The sequence below is a fragment of the Orycteropus afer genome, unplaced genomic scaffold, assembly GCF_000298275.1.
Source record: "Orycteropus afer afer isolate SDZICR_OR568_19922 unplaced genomic scaffold, OryAfe1.0 scaffold00360, whole genome shotgun sequence".
Lineage (NCBI taxonomy): Eukaryota > Metazoa > Chordata > Mammalia > Tubulidentata > Orycteropodidae > Orycteropus > Orycteropus afer.
The window spans coordinates 551,866-558,751 of record NW_006921947.1 but is presented as its reverse complement, the minus strand read 5'-3'; the positions used below and the strand labels follow the sequence as shown (position 1 = coordinate 558,751).

The 6,886-nt window shown below is 41.0% G+C and overlaps 1 protein-coding gene across 1 annotated transcript in view; it reads left to right on the top strand.

Annotated features, from left to right (window-relative positions):
* Positions 1-6,886, top strand: part of GPM6B (glycoprotein M6B) — a 45,663-nt gene that overhangs the window by 24,534 nt on the left and 14,243 nt on the right. The gene's annotated exons all lie outside the window — the stretch shown is intronic.

The following is a 6,886-nucleotide window of genomic DNA, read 5'->3' as shown; positions in this document are numbered from 1 at the left end:
ACAATATTTGTCCTTTCGTGATTGACTTATTTCACTCAGCATAATGTCCTCCAAGTTCATTCTAGTTTTTTTTTTTAACTATAGTAAAAGCATACACAACAAAACTTTGGCTGCATCAACCATTTTTACATGTACAGTTCAGTGACACTGCTTATGTCGTCATGTCGTGCAACCATCACCTTTTTCCATTTCCAAATTATTCCATTGCCCAGAACAGAAACTCAGTGCTCTCTAAGCAATACCTCCTCCTTCCTCCTCCATCCCAGTGAACCTTTCTTGATTGAATGAAATGGAATGAATGAACAGCTGCCCGCTCCCTTCCAATGCTGTCATCCTCACCAATGCCTGTTACTCTGCTTAATGGACAGCTGCAACTAAACAAAGCCTTTAGGAGACCCCCAAATCCAAGATGATAAGACCACATTTGTGAAGAAGAATTTCTGTTGCTTGAATGAGGGCAGAGCTGTGCCTTGCAATGAGTCTCTGTTGTGGTTCTTCAAATGAGTTGTAGCTCATCTAACATTGACTCTTTAGTTCTGTTGAGTATTTATTTTAAGACTTGACTCCTTAGTCACGGGCTGGTCTTCAGAGCCCAGTGTCCAATATCTCAAAAACCATGTTTCCTTTATTTTGTCCAGTTTTTCAGTTGTTTCAGACAGGAAGATAAATTTGGTCCCTTTTACTCTATCTTGGCCAAGAGGCATGAGTCATTTTGTGATATTTCATTTTAGTGCAGTCTGGCTGGTAATTAAAGGAAGCTGGTAGAACTGAGAGTGAGAAACTTGTAGGATTCTTTAGGACAGTGACTCTCAAACTTCAGTATACATCAGGATCACCCAGAAGCCTTGTTAAACACAGATGGCTGGGTCCACACCAGAGGTTCTGATTCAGTTGTTCTGGGGTGGGGCCCAAGAATGTGCATTTTTAATATGTTCCCACATGATGCTGATGCTGCTGGTCCACAAACTACACTCTGAGTACCAGTGCTTCAGGGTGTGGGCCAGCAAACTTGCTATAAAGAGTTAGAGCTTTTACAGGCCATTTTGTCTCTATTACAGCTACTCATCTCTGCTATGTTGGGCAGAAACAGCCATAGATAATCATAAATGAATAGATGTGATTGTGTGCCAATAAAACTTTATTGACACCCCCCCCCCAAAAAAAATAGGGCATCATTTGCCAGCCTCTGGTTTAGGAGAACTTTGTGCATAGTCCCTGTGATGGATACTTGAGGGTACTTGCCACTTCCTTTCAGAGTGAAGGGACAGTTCTTAATTCTGTGGGGACACTGCAGTCCTTCAGTTCAGAGTCTAATGGCCAATGTCCTCAGGATGATAGGCAAGGTGGTGTCTACCTTTCTAGCCAGGATTTCTGTTTAATACTATGAAATAAAACAGAATGCTTCTGTGGGCATACAAAATCAGAAGAACCCCTCTGCTCGCCTCCCACACTAATATACCCAGGCCCAACTATTGAATTTGTAGGTCCAGTACAGAATGAAAAGTCAGGTGCCAGTGTTTAAAAATTCTTAAGTGTTTCAAGATGGCAACAGCAGAGCACTCAACCAAGTGTTGGGTCCTACGTGATCACACAGGTGACACACATGAGGTAACCTGAACACACATCACCACTGCTTCCACCATTCCCTGCGCCACACACACACACTTCCGTGTATTTCAGGTCAGAAATGTCATTAATTGGGGGCACGAGCAGTATTGATACCAGATTTTAGAAAGCATATTTTTTTTCTTACTCATTTCGTGTGGTCGTTTTGGTTTCTCTTGGATGAGTATGTGGCATGCCACCAGATCACACACTGGTTAAAGGTCTCTTACACACTGCAGGTAGAGAGGGCTTCTGGACTGACATGCAAAGCAACATGGGTAGTGATCCCTTTATAAATAGTTAAATCCTCACCACACGTGCGATGGTATCTCTGCAGATAACTGGTCAACCAAGCCAGCTGTATTATTTCCTGTAAGTTTTTCCCATGTTGTGTGCCACAATTTCTGCATGAGTGGGACAAAGGTAACCAAGTGATTTCTGTTCTATAGGAGTCGAGAGTTCCTTTAGCCACAAATGAAACCATCTGCTGAAAATGTTGCATCTGTTGAGAGGGTGTGATTCATTGAAGGGATCCCCCAAATTCTTGAGTCCCTGGTTTTTCCTACTGTTATCAAACTGGACCCACAGCATGGGGCACGTAGAGCCCTTTAGAGATATAAATCGGAGGGAAACTGTAGTCTTGCTCTGGTGGCGAATCTAGGACTGAAAAACATCATTCTTCTAACTCCGCTTGTCTTTTCAAGCCAGGGAGCAGCTGTGATATTTCCTTTGAAAGAAGCAGAATGCTATACAACCCTTCAGATGAAAGAACGTTTTGAAGTGGCAACTGTGAATTTGGAAGGATGAATTCTGTTATTAAAGGGCAAGTGTCCCTATCTCATAACACCCAGCCCAATCTCCAAATAACAGGAAGGCATTTGGGTTTATTAAAATATATCTCTACAACAGAACATATTCAGAAATTAATGAGCATCTTATGAGATTATCATCAGTGTCACCATGTCAGCTGTTTAGGTACTCTTCATCCTAGGCCTTGCTGTAAGAAGCCTTTCCAAATTGAATTCCCTGCTCTCCTCCCTTCACCCATCCTCTCTGCCCACCCTGCTCCCCGGCAGTCTATATCTGGGCACTCACCACACTGCACTATAATAATGTAATATGTCTGCCTGCAACATTAGACTGCCCTTCCTGAAGGCAAAGATGGTGTTTGAGAAGAAAAAATTTGGAGGACTCACACTTCCTGGTTTTAAAACATACTATACAGTTACAGTTTTCAAAACAGCCCGGTATCGGTGTAACAGTAGACACATAGACCAATGGAATAGAATTGAGAATCCAGAAATAAATCCACACATCTATGATCAACTGACTTTTGACAAGGGTGCTAAGTCCATTTTATGGGGAAAGAGACTTTCTTCAATAAATGGTGCTTGGAAAATTGAATTTTTACATGCAGAAAAATGAAACAGGATTCAGGCCTCAAAAAACATGTAATATACAAAACAAGTTCAAAACGGATTAAAGACTTAAATATGCAAACTAAAACCATAAGATTCTTAGGACAAGCAGCGGCGATGCTGTCAGGCCTAGCTTTCAGCAGTGGATGATTAGCTAATATAATAATAAAAGCACAAACAGCAAAAGATCAAATAAATAAATGGGCCCTCATAAAAACATAAAACTTTTGTTCATCAAAAGACTTTACCAAAAAAGTGAAAAGGCAAGCTACCGACTGGGAGAATTTCTTCAGAAACCATATATCCAACAAGAATCTAATAACTAAAATATGTGTAAAATTTACACAACTTAACAGCAAAAAGACAATCAAAAAATGGGCAAAGGACTTGAATTCCACCAAAGAGGACATTCAAATGGTCACCAGATACATGAAAAGATGTTCAACATCATTAGCTATCAAAGAGGTGCCAATCAAACCACAATGAGATTCCACTTCACTTCCACTAGGATGGCTAAGATTTAAAAAAAATAATAAAATAAAATATTGGTGAGGATGTGGGGAAACTGAAATCCTTATCCCTTGTTGGTGAGAATGCAAAATGGTACAGCTGTTGTGGAAAACAGTATGGCAGTTCCTCAGAAAAACTAGAGATATTAGTTCCATTTGACCTAGCAATTCCACTCTTAAGTATATACCCAAAAGACTTGAAAGCAGAAACTTAAGAAGAGACTTGTACACCAATGTTCATTGCAGCGCTATTCCCAATAGCCAAAAGGTGGAAACAATCCAGACGCCCATCAACAGATGAATTGATAAACAATATGTGGTACATACATACAATGGAATACTACTCAGCCAGTAGGAGAAATGAAATCTTGATACATGCTACGGTATGGATGAAGCTTCAATACATTATGCTGAACAAAATAAACCAATTATAAGAGGACAAATATTGTATGAGCTCATTTATATAAAAAGACAAGAAAAGGCAAATGTATAGAGATCAAAGTTTATTAGTGATTACCAGGGGCAGGAGGGAGGAGGGGGTAAAAGGGGTTAATGGAAAAAATGTTGATGGAAAAATCACATTAATTAAGGGGAGAGACACCCAACCTTCCTTCCAAGGAGTAGCTGGTGGTTTGAACCCCCACCCTTCTGGTTAGCAGTCATATGCCTTACGCCCTATACCACCAGAGCTCCTCAATAGCCTGTACAACCTATAAAATGTTGAATTGGAAAAAGTTGTGATAGATATATTTACACCAAGGACAAAAGAAAAAAGTAGCTGCTGAAGCTGTTTCTCTACACCTAACACCTCATGGTGTTAGGTTCCTTGATTTGGAGGTTTAGGGTTGTGGTTTCATGGGACATCCCAGTTAATTGGCCTAATAACATGATTAGTGCCTTTGTTCTACCTCCTAGTTCATTGCATAGTGCCTGGGGTCTTAAAAGCTTGCAAGTGGCCAACCAAGGCACAATTGGTCTGTATTCATCTGGAAAAACAGATGAAGGAGAGTCCGGAATAGGAAGAAGATCTGGAATGTGTGACTGATGGCCTCCACAAACAATGGCCTCCTTGGCCATGAGACTAGAAGAACTGGCTGGTGCCTGGCTACCATTAGTCAACATTTTGATCAAAGATTCCATAGAACAATCCTAAAGTCTTAAAACTGAACAACAGTTTAGCTTAACTAGTGGGAGGGGGGAGAGAAAACGGTCTGCCTTGAGCATTCTGCTCTTTTAAGAACTATCTCTATGACATGAAATTGACAAGAGCAACTCGAAAGGTTAGATAGGAACCTTAGGGGGCAGGGAGTTTATGTTAATGGAGGAGCAACAACTCAGAAAAGGAGGATGAGAATGACTGCACAACCCAAAGAATGTCATCAGTGTCCCTAAATGGTACATGTAGAAACTGTTGAATCGATACGTGTTTTGCTGTATATATTCTCAATAAAAAAATAAATAAAATTTAGAAGGAAATAAAAAAGACGGTGTCTGATTTCATTCTTATAGCCCCAATGCCAAACACAGTACTTGGTACCCAGAGGTCTTCATAAAGTACTGAATCAATGGAATCAAAACTGGAGCTCAGAAGATCGAATATGCTGCAAGTCAAAATGATGAAATGTTTTAGATCTTCACTGTCCAGTATGGTCGACACTGGCCACTTGTGGCTATTTAGCATGTGAAATGTGGCTAGTGAGGGGAAGACCGAATTTTGCATTTAATTTTATTTTGAATACTTTCAGTGTGAGTTGCCACATGTGCTAGTGGAGACCATACTGGACATCACAGTTCCAAAGCCACACATCTCTATCCAATAAGGACAAGATGCAACTGCATTAGCCAGGGAAGTGGGCAGTCATCTTCTTAACATCATCATAGAGGCTAAAGTGTGGGGGAGGTTGTGAACAATGCAACACATGCATTGCTCTGTTTTCTCTTTGTTAATGTGATGCATTGAGGCCAATGACATTAGTTTCTCTTGGTTGGGGAGCCTGGAGAAAATTTAAACTTTTTGTTTCATTCCTTGAACCCTACCCCAGCACCCCAGAAACTCATATGACAGATAAGAATTGAACTTTACCATCCATCTATGTTCACATTGTGTTGAGTGTCCAAAGCTCTTTAATGTGCTAACTTGCTGGTGAACTTGAACTAGTGTTGTGTACTGGTTCCCATTTTATGCAGTTTCTTAAATCTATTTCAGGGGGCTGGTCTTCCTGAAAACAGCTGGTCATCTATTAAAACAGAAGCACAGTTTCTCAGGAAGCTCTGACACTTTACATTTTCCAGGGAAATCTGGCCATGAGAGTTCTTACTGACTGCCCATGGGAGGTTTAAGCAAATGCCAACTTTGGTTGGAATGTTCATCAAAACGGAAAAAGTCCATTTCTGTTTTTCCTGCTGGCTGGTCATTCCTTGCCTCCTTTGGAGACCATCTGGGGGCAAGCAATTTAGCTGGCACAATATTCTTGCTCTGAAGTAATGAAATGCTCTTGATTACTGTTAAGCATCATAATGCATTTACAGTTCTGTTCCCCCGACAACCCATTTACTTAAGGGTCTGGAGAACAGAAACAGGGACCAGAGTCAGGAGTAGTACCGGCATTATCCCGAGGCCAGCACTCCTTTATTGAAACATAAATTTCTCTCCAGATGGAAAATGGCACCTGGGTCTGCAAAGGACATCAGCTGGACATCTCAAATAAATATTTATTTCAAAAATGAATGAAAAATCTCAGTCTTCTCAAGTTTAACAGGGAATTGTGGCTCTCTCCTTCATTTCCCTTCATGGATGCTCATTTTTTTGTTTTTTTGCTTTTTATTTTTTCATATTTCTTTTCCTTGTCAAGTACTCAAATCTCGCCCACCAGTTCTCAGTTCTTTTTCTGTGAACGTGTGTTGGGAAGGGGGCAGATGGAACCCAGGGAGGAAGAGGAGGTGGAAGGACTATGAATAAACTGCTTAGGCTAGCCTGGACTGGGGAGCATTTTTATTAAAGAGTGAGGTCACTTCCGATATTGACTTGAGTGAAACTTGAGTGGATCCACTTGAGTGGATCTTGGTGACCTTGTACTTCACCAAGGTAAGAGGCCCACATATACATTATCTTTCCAAAATGATCATGTTGATATTTTCGTGAGCCCATCAACAGTATAATTCCTGTGTTTGATTCTTCTGGTTGCCAAGGAGTTGTCAAAGGCTCCTGGCAAGCCATTGGCTGCTATGGAAATAAAACTCACTGCCGTTGGGTCAGATCCGACTCATAGTGACCCCTCCTTGGGTTTCCAAGGCAGTATCACTACGGAAGTAGATTGCCCCATCTTCCTTCCGAGGAGTTAGCAGTCAAATGCC